At 37.6% G+C, this 19,353-nt stretch overlaps 1 non-coding gene across 1 annotated transcript; it reads left to right on the forward strand.

Annotated features, from left to right (window-relative positions):
• The first annotated feature begins 15,053 nt into the window (after positions 1–15,053).
• Positions 15,054–15,136, forward strand: LOC112788388 (small nucleolar RNA snoR53Y). Its single transcript, XR_003195754.1, has one exon. It is a non-coding gene; the product is annotated as a small nucleolar RNA snoR53Y (small nucleolar RNA).
• The last annotated feature ends 4,217 nt before the right edge of the window (positions 15,137–19,353 follow it).

Raw genomic sequence — 19,353 nt, forward strand, 5'->3', positions numbered from 1 at the left:
CTTTGTCTTCTGAATCTCTGCTTTCCTCTATCTTCTGATTCACGCACACACGTCCTCCTATGGCAAGCTGTGTGTTGGTGGATCACCGTTGTCAATGGCTACCTTCCATCCTTCCAGTGAAAACTACGCTCACGCGCTCTGTCACAGCACGGCTAATCACTGGTTGGTTCTCGATCCGGTTGGAATAGGATTTACTATCCTTTTGCATCTGTCACTAACGCCCAGCCTTCAGGAGTTTGAAGCTCGTCACAGTCATTCAATCCTTGAATCTTACTCGGAATACCACAGACAAGGTTTAACTTTCCGGATTCTCATGAATGCCGCCATCAGTTCTAGCTTATACCACGGAGATTCTGATTAAGAGATCTCAGAGATACTCATTCAATCGGATATAGAACGGAGGTGGTTGTCAGGCACACGTTCATGGTTTGAGGAAGGTGATGAATGTCACTGATCATCACCTTCATCACAGTTAAGCGCGAATGAACATCTTAGATAGGAACAAGCGTGTTTGAATAGAAAACAGAAATACTTGCATTAATTCATCGAGACATAGCAGAGCTCCTCACCCCCAACAATGGGGTTTAGAGACTCATGCCGTCAGAGAATACAAAGTTTAGATCTGAAATGTCATGAGATACAAAATAAGTCTCTAAAAGTTGTTTAAATACTAAACCAGTAGCCTAGGTTTACAAAATATGAGTGGACTATGATGGATGATGCAGAGATCCACTTCTGGGGCCCACTTGGTGTGCTGGGGCCCACTTGGTGTGTGCTGGGGCTGAGACTTTAAGCAATTCATGTGCAGAGGCCATTTGTGGAGTTGAATGCCAGTTTTTGTGCCAGTTTGGGCGTTCAACTCCAGTTTTTTATCCTTTTCTGGCGCTGGACGCCAGAATTGGGCAGAGAACTGGCGTTGAACACCAGTTTACGTCGTCTATCCTTGTACAAAGTATGGACTATTATATATTTCTGGAAAGCCCTGGATGTCTACTTTCCAATGCAATTGGAAGCATGCCATTTCGAGTTCTGTAGCTCCAGAAAATCCAATTTGAGTGCAGGGAGGTCAGAATCCAACATCATCAGCAGTCCTTTTTCAGCCTGAATAAGATTTTTGCTCAGCTCCTTCAATTTCAGCCAGAAAAATACTTGAAATTACAAAAAAAACACACAACTCATAGTAAAGTCCAGAAATATGAATTTTTCCTAAAAACTACTAGAAATAGACTAAAAACTAACTAAAACATACTCTAAACTATATGAAATTATCCCCAAAAAGCGTATAAAATATCCGCTCATCACAACACCAAACTTAAACTGTTGCTTGTCCTCAAGCAACTAGACAAATAAAATAGAAGACTAATAGGTTGAGAGGCAATAATATCTCAGAGTTTTTGAATGAAGCTCAGATTCTAATTAGATGAGCGGGACTAGTAGCTTTTTGCTTCTGAACAGTTTTGGCATCTCACTTTATCCATTGAAGCTCAGAGTGATTGGCATCTATAGGAACTCAAAATTCAGATAGTGTTATTGATTCTCTTAGTTCAGTGTGATGATTCTTGAACACAGCTTCTTTATGAGTCTTGGCCGTGGCCCTAAGCACTTTGTTTTCCAGTATTACTACCGGATACATAAATGCCACAGACACATAACTGGGTGAACCTTTTCAGATTGTGACTCAGCTTTGCTAAAGTCCCCAATTAGAGGTGTCCAGAGTTCTTAAGCACACTCTTCTTTTTGCTTTGGACCTTGACTTTAACCGCTCAGTCTCAAGTTTTCACTTGACACCTGCACGCCACAAGCACATGGTTAGGGACAGCTTGGTTTAGCCGCTTAGACCAGGATTTCAGTCCTTTAGGCCCTCCTATCCACTTATGCTCAAAGCCTTGGGATCCTTTTTAGTTGCCCTTGCCTTTTGGTTTTAAGGGTTATTGGCTTTTTCTGCTTGCTTTTTTTTTTTTTTCTGCAAGCTTTGTTCTTTGCTGCTTTTTCTTGCTTCAAGAATCATTTTTATGATTTTTCAGATTATCAATAACATGTCTCATGTTCATCATTCTTTCAAGAGCCAACATATTTAACAGTCTTAAACAACAAATTCAAAAGACATATGCACTGTTCAAGCATTCATTCAGAAGACAGAAAGCATTGCCACCACATTTAACTAATTAGAATTTCTCTTATTAAACTCGAAATTTTATTGCCTCTTATTCAAAAGATCTACTATTTTATTCATGTTTGCTGATGATGAGAAAAATAGACTATAACTTAATTGGGGATAAAATCAAACTAGACACTAATTACTACTAATGATCATGTAATGAAGACACAGACATAGATAAGCACTTATCATAGAGAAAACGAAAAACAGAGAAAGTAAGAACAAGGAATGAGTCCACCTTAGTGATGGTGGCATTTCCTTCTTGAGGCACCAATGATGTTCTTGAGCTCTTTTATGTCTCTTCCTTGCCTTTGTGGCTTGATTCCTAGTGATCTTTGGTATTTCTATCCTCAATTGCTTCCAATAATTATGTGGAGGGAAGTGCATCCCCTGAGGTATCTCTTGATTTGCAGCCACATGTTCTACCACTGAGCTATAGATCCTTTACATAATTGTTTTACCACACCAAACTTAGAATGTTGCTCGCCCTCGAGCAAAAGAAGAGGGAATTGCACACAACTCTGGGCGTTCAGCGCCAGGTTGGTGCCCATTTTGGGCGTTCAACGCCCATTTACTAGCCATTTCTGGCGTTGAACGCCAGAATCATGCTCTGTTCTGGCGTTGAATGCCAGACAGGTGCTTCCTCCAGGGTGTGATTTTTCTTCTGCTGTTTTTGATTCTGTTTTCAATTTTTAATATTTATTTTGTGACTCCACATGATCATGAACCTAATAAAACATGAAAAATCATGAGAATAAATAAAAATTGGGTTGCCTCCCAACAAGCGCTTCTTTACTGTCCTTAGCTGGACTTTGCTGAGCTTTTAATCTAGCTTCAGCCTTGAGCATTCTTGCTCAGTGTTGCCTTCAAGATAATGCTTGATTCTCTGTCCATTGACAATGAACTTCTTATCAGAATCAATATCTTGAAGCTCCACATAACCATATGGTGATACACTTGTAATCACGTATGGTCCCCTCCACCGGGATTTCAGTTTCCCGGGGAATAGCCTGAGTCTAGAGTTAAACAACAGAACCTTCTGTCCTGGTTCAAAGATTCTAGATGACAGCTTTCTGTCATGCCACTTTTTTGATTTTTCTTTATATAGCTTGGCATTTTCGAAAGCTGTGAATCTGAACTCCTCTAGCTCATTTAGCTGGAGCAATCGTTTTTCTCCTGCTAATTTGGCATCTAAGTTTAGGAATCTGGTTGCCCAGTAGGCCTTATGTTCCAGTTCCACGGGCAAGTGGCATGCGTTACCATACACGAGTTGGTATGGAGAGGTCCCTATAGGGGTCTTGAATGCTGTTCTGTAAGCCCACAGAGCATCATCCAAGCTCCTTGCCCAATCCTTTCTACGGGTATTTACTGTCCGTTCCAGGATTCTCTTTAATTCTCTGTTAGAGACTTCAGCTTTCCCGTTGGTTTGTGGATGATATGGAGTGGCCACTTTGTGGCGAATTCCATACCGAACCATGGCAGAGTAAAGCTGTTTATTGCAGAAGTGAGTGCCCCCATCACTGATTAACACTCTAGGGACACCAAACCTGCTAAAGATATGTTTCTGGAGGAACTTCAGCACTGTTTTAGTATCATTGGTGGGTGTGGCAATAGCCTCAACCCATTTTGATACATAGTCAACTGCCACTAGAATATAAGTGTTTGAGTATGATGGTGGGAAAGGTCCCATGAAGTCAATTCTCCATACATCAAACAACTCTATTTCCAAGATTCCTTGTTGAGGCATGGCGTAACCATGAGGCAGATTACCAGCTCTTTGGCAACTGTCACAATTACGTACAAACTCTCGGGAATCTTTATAGAGTGTGGGCCAATAGAAGCCACATTGGAGAACCTTGGTGGCTGTTTGCTCACCTCCGAAATGGCCTCCATATTGAGATCCATGGCAATGCCATAGGATTCTCTGTGCTTCCTCTCTGGGGACACACCTACGGATAATTCCATCTGCACATCTCTTAAAGAGATAGGGCTCATCCCACAAGTAGTACTTTGCATCAGTAATTAGTTTCTTTTTTTGTATTCTATTGTACTCCTTGGGTATGAACCTTGCAGCTTTATAGTTTGCAATATCGGCAAACCATGGTGCTTCCTGAATGGCAAATAGATGCTCATCAGGGAACGTCTCAGAGATCTCAAGGAAGGGGAGGGACGTCCCTTCCACTGGCTCTATCCGGGACAAATGATCAGCTACTTGGTTCTCTGTCCCTTTTCTGTCTCTTATTTCTATATCAAACTCTTGCAGAAGCAATACCCATCTGATGAGCCTGGGTTTTGAATCCCGCTTTGTGAGTAGATACTTAAGAGCAGCATGGTCAGTATACACAATCACCTTTGATCCTACTAAGTAGGATCTGAACTTGTTAATGGCGTAAACCACTGCAAGTAATTCCTTTTCTGTGGTTGTGTAATTTTTCTGGGCATCATTTAAAACGCGACTGGCATAATAAATGACATGCAGAAGCTTGTCATGCCTCTGTCCCAATACTGCACCAATGGCATGATCACTGGCATCACACATTAGCTCAAATGGTAATGTCCAGTCTGGTGCAGAAATGACTGGTGCTGTGACCAGCTTAGCTTTCAGCGTTTCAAACGCCTGCAGGCACTCTGTGTCAAACACAGATGGCGTGTCAGCAGCTAGCAGATTGCTTAGAGGTTTTGCGATTTTTGAAAAATCCTTTATAAACCTCCTATAGAATCCTGCATGCCCCAGAAAGCTTCTGATTGCCTTAACATTGGCAGGTGGTGGTAATTTTTCAATTACCTCTATTTTTGCTTGATCCACCTCTATTCCCTTGTTTGAGATTTTATGCCCAAGAACAATTCCTTCAGTCACCATGAAGTGACACTTTTCCCAGTTTAAAACTAGGTTGGTTTCTTGGCATCTTTTCAGAACAAGTTTTAGGTGATCAAGACAGGAGCTGAATGAGTCTCCATATACTGAGAAGTCATCCATGAAGACTTCTAGAAATTTTTCCACCATATCAGAGAAAATAGAGAGCATGCATCTCTGGAAGGTTGCAGGTGCATTGCATAGCCCAAAGGGCATCCTTCTATAAGCAAACACTCCGGATGGACATGTGAATGCTGTTTTCTCTTGATCCTGGAGATCTACTGCAATCTGGTTATAGCCTGAGTAGCCATCCAAAAAGCAGTAATAATCATGACCTGCTAGTCTCTCTAGCATCTGGTCTATGAATGGTAAAGGAAAATGATCCTTTCTGGTGGCTGTATTGAGCCTTCTGTAGTCAATACACATGCGCCACCCTGTAACTGTTCTTGTAGGAACCAGTTCATTTTTTTCATTATGAATCACTGTCATGCCTCCCTTTTTTGGGACGACTTGAACAGGGCTCACCCAGGGGCTATCAGAAATGGGATAAATAATCCCAGCCTCTAGTAATTTGGTGACCTCTTTCTGCACCACTTCCTTCATGGCTGGATTTAGTCGCCTCTGTGGTTGAACCACTGGTTTGGCATTATCCTCCAATAGGATTTTGTGCATGCATCTAGCTGGGCTTATGCCTTTAAGGTCACCTATGGACCACCCAAGAGCTGTCTTGTGTGTTCTTAGCACTTGAATAAGTGCTTCCTCTTCCTGTGAATTTAAAGCAGAGCTTATGATCACTGGAAAAGTGTCACCTTCTCCTAGAAATGCATATTTCAAGGATGGTGGCAGTGGCTTGAGCTCTGGTTTAGGAGGTTTTTCCTCTTTTAGAAGAAAGTTCAGAGGCTCTTTCATGTCCCCTGAATCCTCCAAATCAGGCTGAACATCTTTAAAGATGTCTTCCAACTCTGATTCGAGACTCTCAGCCATGTTGATCTCTTCTACCAAAGAGTCAATAAGGTCAACTTTCATGCAGTCTGTTGATGTGTCTGGATGCTGCATGGCTTTGACAGCGTTCAACTTGAACTCGTCATCGTTGACTCTCAGGGTTATTTCCCCCTGTTGGACGTCAATGAGGGATCGTCCAGTTGCTAGGAAGGGTCTTCCTAGAATGAGAGTAGCACTCTTGTGCTCCTCCATTTCCAGCACAACAAAGTCAGTGGGAAAGGCGAATGGCCCAACTCTGACAATCATGTCCTCAATCACGCCTGATGGGTATTTAGTGGAACCATCAGCAAGTTGGAGACATATCCGGGTTGGTTTAACTTCTTCAGTTAAGCCAAGCTTCCTGATAGTGGATGCAGGTATCAGGTTGATGCTTGCCCCAAGATCGCATAAAGCTGTCTTGGTGCAATCACCTTCTAATATGCATGGTATCAGAAAACTCCCAGGGTCTTTAAGCTTTTCAGGAAAGCTTTTCAGAATGACTGCACTGCATTCTTCAGTGAGGAGAACTCTTTCTGTTTCTCTCCACTCCTTTTTATGACTCAAGATCTCTTTCATGAACTTGGCATAAGAAGGTATTTGCTCAAGTGCCTCTGCAAATGGAATCTTTATTTCAAGAGTCCTTAGATAATCTGCAAAGCGAGCAAATTGCTTATCCTGCTCCTCTTTCCGGAGTTTTTGAGGATAAGGTATCTTGGCTTTATATTCCTCAACCTTAGTGGTTAAAGAAGCCTTTTTAGAGGGGTTGTTATCAGCACTTGTGTGTGTCTGATCCCTCACTGGCAATTGAGTGCCAGAGTCAGACGCTGGAGTGACGTTAGACGCCAGCTCACTGTCTGTTCCTGGCGCCTGAACGCCAGAAATGTGCCCCTGTTGGGCGTTCAACGCTGGATTCTGCCCCATTTGGGCGTTCAACGCCAGATTCTTGCCCATTTCTGGCGTTGAACGCCAATCCTGCCTTGTTTCTGGCGCTGAACGCCAGTTTTGGGCATGGTCTGGGCGTTCAGCGCCAGCCTTCCACCCATTTTCTGGCGTTTTAGTGCCAGAATTATTTTTTCCTGGGCTCTTACTGTCCTCAGGGGAATCTTTGGTGGGTCGCTCATTTCTTGAATTTTTGATGCCTTGAGGTGGGGTATTTAATGTTTTCCCACTTCTTAATTGAACTGCTTGGCATTCTTCTGCTAGTTGCTTTGATAGCTGCTGCTTTGTTTGCTTAAACTATTCGTCCATATGTATATTAGCTATCATTGTCTCCTGTAACCTGTCTTTGAATTCAGCTAGCTGCTTTGTTAGAAAATCTAATTGCTGATTGAATTCAGCAGCTTGTTTTACAGTACTGAATTCAGCAGTTACTGTTTTAACTTCTTCATTCATGGAAGGGTTGCTGCCTAGATACAGATGCTGATTCCTGGCAACTGTATCAATGAGCTCTTGAGCCTCTTCAATTGTCTTTCTCATATGGATAGATCCACCAGCTGAGTAATCTAGAGACATCTGAGCTCCTTCTGCAAGCCCATAGTAGAAGATGTCTAACTGAACCCACTCTGAAAACATTTCAAAGGGGCATTTTCGTAGCATCTCTCTGTATCTCTCCTAGGCATCATAAAGAGATTCATTATCTCCTTGTTTAAAGCCTTGGATGTCCAGCCTTAGCTGTGTCATCCTTTTTGGAGGGAAATATTGATTCAGGAATTTTTCTGTCAGCTGTTTCCATGTTCTTATGCTGGCCTTAGGTTGGTTATTTAACCACCTCTTAGCTTGATCTTTTACAGCAAATGGAAACAGTAATAGTCTGTAGACATTCTGATCTATTTCCTTATCATGTACTGTGTCAGCAATTTGTAAAAATTGTGCCAGAAACTCTGTAGGTTCTTCCTGTGGAAGACCGGAATACTGGCAACTTTGCTGCACCATGATAATGAGCTGAGGATTCAACTCAAAGCTACTGACTCCAATGGAGGGTATGCAGATGCTACTCCCATATGAAGCAGTAGAGGGGTTAGAATATGACCCCAGAGTCCTCCTGGACTGTTCATTTCCACTTATGTCCATGATGGATCTATGGATATAACTTGGACTGATTTACCTTTTTATTTATTTTATTTTATAAGAAGTAAATACTTAAATAAAATAAAATAACTAAAAAGAATTTGAATTTTGAAGTTAAATATTTTTTTTTTCGTAAAAGAAAATAAAAATTAATTAGTTAAAAAAAAATTTTTTTTTTTTTGAAAAAGAGGGAAGATATTTTCGAAAATTAGAGAGAGAGAGAGTTAGTTAGGTAGTTTTGAAAAAGTTAAGAAACAAACAAAAAGTTAGTTGGTTAGTTGAAACAAATTTTGAAAAGATAAGAAGTTAGGAAGTTAGAAGAGATATTTTGAAAAGATATTTTTTTTTTGAATTTAGTGAGGAGAGAGAAAAACAATAAGATAGTACAAGATTTAAAATTTTTAGATCTAATGCTCCTTGTTTTCGAAAAATTTGGAGGGAAAACACCAAGGAACACCAAACTTAAAAATTTTAAGATCAAGACACAGGGAAAACTCAAGAACACTTTGAAGACTCACAAGAACACAAGAACATGAAGGAAGAACACCAAACTTAAAATTTTTAGAAAACCAAACCAAAATTTTCGAAAATCAAAGGAAGAACATGAAGGAAGAACACCAAACTTAAAGTTTGGCACAAGATTTAATAGAAAAAATATTTTTGAAAAAGAAGGTTTTGAAAAGAGTATAAAAGATTCTAACCCAATTACCAAGAACACAGATTAACGCTCTAGCCAAATGAGTTATGGGACCTTCAAAAATTTTAAGAAAGATTATTTTTGAAAACACCAAACTTAAAGTTTGGCACAGGATTTAATAGAAAAATTATTTTTGAAAAAGTTTTTAAAAAATATGATAGCCAATTATCATGAACATAAACACCATGTTCTAAATAACTGAGCTATAAGTTTAAAGTATTTTAACAAGGGATAAATAATAAAAGACTCTAAACCAAAAAAAAAAAAAGAAAGATTTTTCCTAATCTAAGCAACAAAATAATCCGTCAGTTGTTCAAACACGAACAATCCCCGGCAACGGCGCCAAAAACTTGGTGCACGAATTGTGAATCACACTTTTCACAACGCGTACCACTAACCAGCAAGTGCACTGGGTCGTCCAAGTAATACCTTACGTGAGTAAGGGTCGAATCCCACGGAGATTGTTGGTTTGAAGCAATCTATGGTTATTTTGTAAATCTTAGTCAGGAAGTCAATTATGTTTATCAATTGAATTGTGAGTAACCAGTAGAGCATAAATTAAAAGTTACTTGTTGTACAGTAATGGAGAATATGTTGGAGTTTTGGAGATGCTTTGTCTTCTGAATCTCTGCTTTCCTCTGTCTTCTGATTCACGCACACACGTCCTCCTATGGCAAGCTGTGTGTTGGTGGATCACCGTTGTCAATGGCTACCTTCCATCCTTCCAGTGAAAACTACGCTCACGCGCTCTGTCACAGCACGGCTAATCACTGGTTGGTTCTCGATCCGGTTGGAATAGGATTTACTATCCTTTTGCATCTGTCACTAACGCCCAGCCTTCAGGAGTTTGAAGCTCGTCACAGTCATTCAATCCTTGAATCCTACTCGGAATACCGCAGACAAGGTTTAGACTTTCCGGATTCTCATGAATGCCGCCATCAGTTCTAGCTTATACCACGGAGATTCTGATTAAGAGATCTCAGAGATACTCATTCAATCGGATATAGAATGGAGGTGGTTGTCAGGCACACGTTCATGGTTTGAGGAAGGTGATGAATGTCACTGATCATCACCTTCATCACAGTTAAGCGCGAATGAACATCTTAGATAGGAACAAGCGTGTTTGAATAGAAAACAGAAATACTTGCATTAATTCATCGAGACATAGCAGAGCTCCTCACCCCCAACAATGGGGCTTAGAGACTCATGCCGTCAGAGAATACAAAGTTTAGATCTGAAATGTCATGAGATACAAAATAAGTCTCTAAAAGTTGTTTAAATACTAAACCAGTAGCCTAGGTTTACAAAATATGAGTGGACTATGATGGATGATGCAGAGATCCACTTCTGGGGCCCACTTGGTGTGCTGGGGCCCACTTGGTGTGTGCTGGGGCTGAGACTTTAAGCAATTCACGTGCAGAGGCCATTTGTGGAGTTGAACGCCAGTTTTTGTGCCAGTTTGGACGTTCAACTCCAGTTTTTGATCCTTTTCTGGCGCTGGACGCCAGAATTGGGCAGAGGACTGGCGTTGAACGCCAGTTTACGTCATCTATCCTTGTGCAAAGTATGGACTATTATATATTGCTGGAAAGCCCTGGATGTCTACGTTCCAATGCAATTGGAAGCATGCCATTTCGAGTTCTGTAGCTCCAGAAAATCCAATTTGAGTGCAGGGAGGTCAGAATCCAACAACATCAGCAGTCCTTTTTCAGCCTGAATCAGATTTTTGCTCAGCTCCTTCAATTTCAGCCAGAAAAATACCTGAAATTACAGAAAATACACAACTCATAGTAAAGTCCAGAAATATGAATTTTTCCTAAAAACTACTAGAAATAGACTAAAAACTAACTAAAACATACTCTAAACTATATGAAATTATCCCCAAAAAGCGTATAAAATATCCGCTCATCAGCCATACAAGCTTCAGCGAGAACGACTCCTTCGTCTGATAACTGCAACCCTAGAATTACTATTTTCTATCAGTGACCTATTGCTAATAATACAAATTGTATTCTAGTTCTTGGCAAGTACCCTAACTATGGCTATACATATATGGGATTACATAAAATAATAATCACATTCCTAGAATTACTAATTTATACCAGTGACATATTCCTAATCATACAAATTGTATTCGAGTTCTTCGCAAGTACCCTAACCATGGCTATACATGTATGGGATTACATAAAACTCAAGATAATAGAGCTAACCACAAAATCGTCTGCCCCAGCGTAGTGCCATGTCGCATTCAGTCGGTTGATGTCCCGATCACGTACATATGCGCGTGCCATCATTGTATTACTCGATAATATAGTCAGAAAGTGATAAAAGAGAGGAAAAAGTGGTCGAAAAGTTCGAATTCAGGTCCAGAACCTCGCTATCAACGAAATGTATATATAAGCGTCCAACTAGCCTTATCCGTTTACAATGTAAATGAGATAAGTATGTACATATCTCGTTTACAACGTGCCTTATCTCATTTACACAGTAAACAAGATAAACCTGGAAAACAAATTTTGATAATAATTTTTATAATTATTTATTTCAATAAAAAAAATATTTATTTTATTTATTTAAATAAAAAATCCGAATTGTGGCATAGCATAGTTAAATTGAGTTATTGTTTGTTAAAGTTTGCAACTGTGTTACTGAAGATCTTCCCAAATCAATGCAACGCATCTCCCCCTAATATTCAATAATACTATAAAGACAAACAAACATTCTAAAATTTATTTTATTTAATATTTATTAATCATTTTAACTATTTTTTGTTAATTTTTTTATTAAATATTTCCATTCCTCTATTAATATCTGTAAATTATGCCATAGTCGTAGAACTAAAAACATCGTGAGTGGATACATTCCAATGATGGAAGTGTGCATGATGCAACTCAAGCTGAATATTTTTTTCTTAGCACTTGTTCCTCTTTATAAATTTACATGACATTTAATTTCCTCTCACATGAAGTGAACATGCATACAAAAATGTCTAAGCCATTGAGTATCACTATAATAATATAGATTATTTTTAGGGTGACATGTATTAAAAAAATTAAAATCCATCAAAAAAATAATTTTTGACACTATTTTAATTATAAAAATATGTTAATAAATATTTTGTCAAAAATAATATTTTTAACATATAAGTAATTATAAAAAAGTTTAATCTTATTTTGATAATTATTAGTCATAAAAAGTAATTTGTTAAAAAATTTTGAAAATATATTTTTTGTGATACTTATTAATTGTCAAAAATACTATTCACTACAAGAAAATGCGTATTTTTCGACGCAAAAAATCGACGGCTATTTCTGCCGTCGATAATTTTTGACGGCTTACTGTCGATATTTTAAAAAAAGAAATTTAAAAATAAAATAATAAAATCGACAATGAATTCCGACGATTTTTTTATGCTGCATTAAACCGTTTCCCACCTATCGTCATATTGTCGACGAGTCAGATGTTGAAAATACTTTTATTTTAAAATCGACGGACAATGCGTCTATTTTTATATTTAAAATATCGACAACCTTTCCGTCGATAAATTTGAACAGTCTAAATTGCTTTCCAAAATCAAATAAATGGTGTGGATTTAATGTATAAAATAGACGCAAAAGGCGTTGCTTTTTTTCAAATAAAAATCGACAACGACGCCGTCAATTTTTATTGCTAAAAACACCAGCCCCGCACCTTCTTCCCGTTTCCAAGTTTAGAAACACAATTCTATCCTTTCTATAAATGAATTTTAAACCCTAATCTAATTGAATCGTTTAATTAGAATCTTTATGCAATCTGCCTCAAATTAGAACCCACCATCATCATCAGTGACAACAATAAGTTTAATGTTCAAGTTCTAAGTGTTGTCTTTAGTGTTTGATAAATAAAAAATGTTTCTCTGTCCTTTCTGTGCTTGGTTTTGATGGAGTTTTTGTTTTCCTTTTTGCGTCAAAGGAAGCAACAATTACTCAATTACTCTCTCCCTCTCTAGCGATCCTGTAGCCGAGTTGAACAAAGCCTCCCCATGTCGCTCCGCTGCTGCCACGCCGCCATCGCTCCTTCTCTCTGGTGTCGCCGTCGCTCCTCCTACTTTGGTCCTTCTCCGCTCTCTCTCAATCAAGCTTACAAGAACTAGGTATCATTTTCTGACTGTTACTGAACTCTTTCCAAAGCCAACTTCAGTTTCATTTGAAAATTCCCTATTTCATGTGTAAACTTGACCTAATTGTAATATCCTGTTCTCTAAATTTGAAGAGAATATATAATATATGTTGTGAAATCGATAATTTAGGTTAGGTCAAAAGAGACCATAGCTTTTGCATCTCCTGAAGTATTGAGTCCTACAATTAAGCCTGAAGTAAGGAGAATCAAATCTCATTTGTCACACAAAATCTAGGACGAAGATCAAGTATAGCTCTTCTCTAATCCTACTTCCTAGTTTCAATAGCATTATTTTTTTTTATAGATCCTAGTTTCAATAGGATTGATTCTTATTATTTGAACACATTAATTTGAATCACCTAATTTATAATATTATGGATAAATTATATTCACTTCCCTAAATTATTTCTAAATTATTACACTCATCTCTTCTCTAATTGTCTAATTTATTCTATCCATCCCTAACTTATGATTTTTATTTTTGAAGTGATTTTCTGAAGTGACTTTTTGATATACTTGCTGCTTTGGTACAAGGAACAAGAAAATGGGAGTTCAAAAGGTAAGTGAATTGCAGTTCCAATTAAGGATCTAGCTTCCAGATTGAAGAAAATTTGAATACTTTTTACTGTTGTATCTTAGTTCTTGAGTATTGTTCTTTTCTTTTTTTTTTCGTCTTGCTATGCAGTGAATGTAGCAGTGCTAGTTGTTGCAATAGTCAGTTCAGTAGTTGTTCTGGTGGTTGGAATTGTTATTGGGATTTATATATGGAAACACAGATACATTCAAAAGAAAAGAAGAGGTAAGTGACTTATTAGTACCTTACTGTATTTGCTTTCCTTAAACAAAACCACATAAGTGTGTGCCTAGAATATGATTCCAGGTATGATTTGTTTGTAGTTCTAGCTGTTGCTGTGTCTCCTAATGCCCAAGAATAAGGAAAACCATTATGGAGGACAATAGATATTATTGTGTCACTTTCTCTCCCTCAAAAAAATTCAACGGTTCTTATGCCATTAGATATGTTGATGAATAGTTAGCATAAATGTATAATATTTGTCAAGCAAGTTTTATTTGAAATTATAAGTTATAATCCATTTTTCTGATATTCTCTTTGTTAATTGTTAATGATAACGACAGGTCTTTTTGGATTAAGCAGTTGGGATACTTATACAATATATTTGGTTTTTATGTGCAGTTCTTACCAATGTGAGTTCCTTATTCTTGCTCAGTATTCAGTTTTTCATCTTTTACTTTTTCAACCTTGGGAATCTATGAACATTGAATTATGACACTTATTGCAGTGTATTGGAGTACATTGATGCCAGTAAGAAAGAAATTGAGACTGAACTAAAAGAATTGGTGAAACTATGCCGGTGGGATGATAGTAAGAGTTATGCATCAATTGAAAAGTTGAAGAAGAGCCGGCAAAAGCTGAAAAAGCTTATGCAGAAGTATACTGTATGTGATCCTTGAATCTCTAAATAACATTTTAATAATTAATGCATCAGTCTTTGTTATTTTTTATTCTTTTAATTTCTTACATTATCTTTCTCTGGTTTAGCATTATATGTGAACAATTTTGATGTAAGCAAATAATCGACTAACTTTACCTCTCCATTCCTTAAAATATTCTTCTTTGTGAAAATTCTTAAAGAAAAAAAGTAAGGTGTTGCTTGTAATACATCATATGATTGCGTATTAATACTTTTTAGTCTACTTGGTGAACCTTTTTGTTGAAACACTGAACTTGGATAATGCTTGGCCTCTCTCCCACTCCCACTAACAATAAAATGGGAAATAAAATACACAAGTAATAGTAGTAATGAACACTGTTTTTCTTGATTGGCAACACTTATGAAAGGAGTTTGAATCAGAGGCATTTCTTCTCCAGAATGAGGTGTAGAAGATGTGTAGTCTATTATAGCAGTTAGTAACGACAACTATCAATAATAGACCTGTAACTATAGTAGTGAGTGACAGGACCGATCTGTCCCTATTTATTCTACTATATATTCTGTTTAGTGTTTAGTGTGAAATTTTGAAATCATGTTAAGCTTAATAAGACCATTATGCGAAATTATTATACCTTTTAGATTCTGAAGGATGGATTCTGTCTTGAATTATTTGTTAATAATTAGGTTCCCTCTGATGCCCTTTTTCAATACCATGCTAATGCTGATATCAGATGATTAAGACATCAGTTTATTTTATTAAGGGAGCCAGTCCTTTACACTATTTAGCTGTTTCTTTCTCGTTTCCAATTTAGTAGTCATGCATTTGGGAAATAACTAGTTGTAAAACCAAATGTTATGTGCTTTATTAGTGTATTTTGTTCTTTTTTTTTAGTTTCAATATTTATGTGTTTCTTGTAAAAGATTTGAGAAAGTGGAAGAACTTGTATTGGTACTTATACTTTTTGTACCTCATATAAATTGTCCACATTATTTTATTCTTTTCTTTTCTGCATCTGATTGAGCCTTTTCTTTTCTACATATAAATTGTTTATGGCATCTAATTCTTTTCTATAATTTTCTGTTTTACTTTTTAATATAGTATTGAGAAGCAGCCCCCACATCAAAAAACTTGAAAAGCTGGAATAAATATGGTTGGTAGAGATGGAGATCGCAGCCGAGGCCGAAGGGGAGGCCTAAGCTTTCTACCGGTCACCCCCCCTTAACTTGCACACGGATCTATACACTCTTGTTGGGTCATCATCAGGCAGGACAGCTCTGGCCAATGGGAGATTGCCACCTATTACTACTACTACCCCCTCTTGTCAGGAGCCTCAGATACACATCATGCCTACTCCGGGTGTGCCAATGAACCTTCCAACACTGCCTCACATGGTGTGCAGAGTGATCCAGCTATTGTAGTTCCTAGCCGAGCAGGATCTTGTGGGAAAAGACAAACCACATCTAATGGTACCCAAGATACTCATGGTCAAGGAACTTCCGCTGCTACTGGTCACTCTAGCACAAGTGTTCCCAAGCTTAGATATAATGGTGCCAAATGGTTTGTTATTTGATTTATATTTTATGAATAGCATGTCTCATTTTTTCTAAGTAATATGTCTTTATCATTTTTTTGGTTTTTGATGTAGTTGGCACCTACCTAAGCCTAGCTTGAAGCGTATTTCTCAGGTTTTTAAGGAAAACTACAACAAGCCATGGCTGAGTTTTGATGAGGCAGATGATGATTCTCGAAAAATATGGTCGACAGAGTGGAAGGTAAATTTTAATTACTATATTACAGTAATTAACTCAATAAAATTATATGGCTGAGTTTTTAAGGACCTGCATGTTTTCACTGCACATGCGAATCTCATTAATTAATTACTAAATTATATGTCATAATATGTTTAGTTTAGACGTGATGTAGGGCTAATTTGTTGTTGATACATGCTAATCTCATTAATTAATTACTGCTGGTTAATTTGTTGTTGTTAAGAATTTCAATGCCATATTATATACTATACCATCTAATTTATATATATATATATACACTTGCTGGCTGCCTTAGTTAACATGTATGAGAGATTTATATATAATTATTTATTTAGTCCTCACCATCATTCTTAACTAAGTCATTGCACCTAAAAATTAGCTAACATAATTGATGTAATTGGTTAAAAAAAAGAAAGGTGGACTGCACGGGGATTCAATTTAAGCCACCTGGGTGTTGGGTTCCACTTCCATGTTTTTTTCCACTTTCATAGTTAATGTAATTGGTCAAACAACGGAGTAACATACACAACTCTCACACTTTAGGATTAGATGTAGTTTTAGAGAGAGAGGTTCTCTCCTCTCTCTTAGGATTAGGATTTCTCTCAATTTTAGGATTATTTCTCTCCAATCATAGGTTCAATATTCCTTTAATTTATTTTCTACCTTATTTGATTCTATTATTGTCATTGTCATTTATCTTTTCAATTCGGCTTATGAACCATTCATGTTATGATTTTCTTAATTAATATATTTTGAGGTATTTCAAATTTGAATTTGCTTTAATTTAGTTATGAATGATTTTAATTTAATTGAAGATATTTTTTCCTTTTGGCCTTGGTTAAGTAATTAGTAATACTTGAGTTATCAAACTCAGTTGTTGATTGAAATTGGAATTCTTTGCTGATTAATTTGTACTCCAATAACTCTAGTCTTTCCATATGAGTTGACAGGGATCTGAGGATCAAATCAATTTGTTCACTTGACTTTCCTTTGTTTAGCAAGGGTTAATTAAAGTGGGAGCAAAATCCAATTCTCATCACACCTGATAAGGATAGTTAGGATTGGTCCTCAATTTCTTACACATTGCCAAGAGATTTTTATAATTATTAATTTAATTTTCTTGTCATTTAAATTACTTTTTCCTTATCACAAAAACCCAGAAACATACAATTTTCCATAACCAATAATAAATCATACTGCCCTGCAATTCCTTGAGAGACGACCCGAGGTTTAAATACTTCAGTTATAAATTTTATTGGGTTTTGTTACTTGTGACAACCAAAGTTTTTGTAAGAAAGGAATTCTTGTCGGTCTAGAAGCTATACTTACAACGGGAATTTATCTGCGAAAATTCTAGATTGCGCGAGAGTTCCGTTCTTCAACAGCATTTTAAAAAATTTTTAGTAAGATAGACTCACTTTATTTGAATGTCAAATAATAACATCTCAAATACTTTTTTTAAAATAGAAATGCTTTGACATTCTTGACACGGAAGAGGATGATATCTATCAAGCTTGTAGGTTCAGGGCTGCCAAGCGCTTGCGAGGTATGCTCCATGCCATTCGCAAAAAAGGTGCCCGCCCATATTGGATCCCACCAGAAGTTCTTGGTGAATTGATGAGACGTCGGGACACTAATGCCTATAGACAATTACAGGCGAGAAATACAGCTGCCAGGAAATCGACTCGAGGTACCTCCCTTCACACTGCAGGAGGCACCACCTTTCCCGAAGCGAGGTTACGCTTGGTAAGTTGCTTATAGAACCCTCTTTTTTACTTTATACTATCAGTTGCCATCATAATTTATACTATCAAAATTTACCTATTCGTTGAGCTATATATGCTGCTATGCTGTTTCTCCATGTCTCCATGTCTCTCTGCTTCAAATTGCATGAGTATCTGTCTCTTGAGGCTACTTGCCAAAGGTTTCTCTACTAATTAAGACAAACATGATAACAAGGATTAAGATGATAATTGTTGAAAATGGTCGATGAAACTTTGCTTCTATGTTGGTAGCCAGATGGTCCAAAATCTTAAGGCCTGGGAATGGTTCTTATTAATCTCTCTAACTGGTTTAATATCACCTCTAAGATGTCACTTGTTGCATCCCATAATAATTTAGAAATGTTACTATCTTAATGTCAGCCTATTCTCAAATGTAACTTTTCTCTTTGTACTTTGTAAGCCTCGGCCACCCGTTTTTATTCTTATATGTCAAATCACCAGCATTTATTTCTTTTTGAACACTTGTTGATATATATGCCATATACGCCAATACTTGCTACATTTAAGTCTATTCCAATTATTAGGGGGATGTTGTTTCTATTGGTATTTCCAAGCCTTGTCCAAACTATGCTTGAAATGTGTCTTAGTTTAGTACATGATCAATTGTACACCTATATTTGTTGATAATTTGGTTACACTGTGTAGAATCATTCACTTGGAATACCATCACGTATGGATGAGTTTTTTGAGCACACTCATACTCGCAAAGAGGATAGGACTCAATGGGTTGATAAACACTCCCAAAAGACAAAGGTAACTTACTTTCATTGTAATGTTGGACTTATTTTTTTCACATATCCCCTTAATTTTTGTATTATTGATACTTATAGTAGTTTATCAATTATTTTTCCTCATTGTAGGATATATTTCAAGAGCGTATGTTTCAGGCTGAGTAAGAATGGCAGGCTGCTATAGAGTCTGGTGTAACTGATCCACCGCCTGTGTCTGAGGAAAGCATACAGATTGAGACAGTGGGTGGAAAGCGAAGAGGTAGGGTTTATGGCATGGGTGAGGTAAGAGATTCTACTATGGTGTGACCTCGAGTTGATGGGCCAACCACGACCAGCAGCACTGATGTTTTGGATCTTAGAGAACAAATCGCAATACTCAATAGGGAAGTTGAACAACATGTAGCTAAATATAGAGAGCTTGAAGACCGTTACCAAAGGGAGAAAAGAGAGTGGCAACAGACAGTTGAATCCTTATGTGAGGACCTCAACATCAGTAACTCACAGATGGATCAGTTTAGTCATCAATTGAGCAGCTTGACTGAGTATGTGAGGGCCATGGGTCCTAGTAGTTCTGGATCACGTGTTCCCCCACCTCCTCCTTTTAATTTTCCAAGCTCTCAGAAAAGCACAGCTCCAGCCCCAGCCCCAGGTAGAAAACTCCCACCTATTTTGCAGCAACCAGGACAACCACAGAGTTCT

This window comes from Arachis hypogaea, chromosome 20 (genome assembly GCF_003086295.3).
Source record: "Arachis hypogaea cultivar Tifrunner chromosome 20, arahy.Tifrunner.gnm2.J5K5, whole genome shotgun sequence".
Classification (NCBI taxonomy): Eukaryota; Viridiplantae; Streptophyta; class Magnoliopsida; order Fabales; family Fabaceae; genus Arachis; species Arachis hypogaea.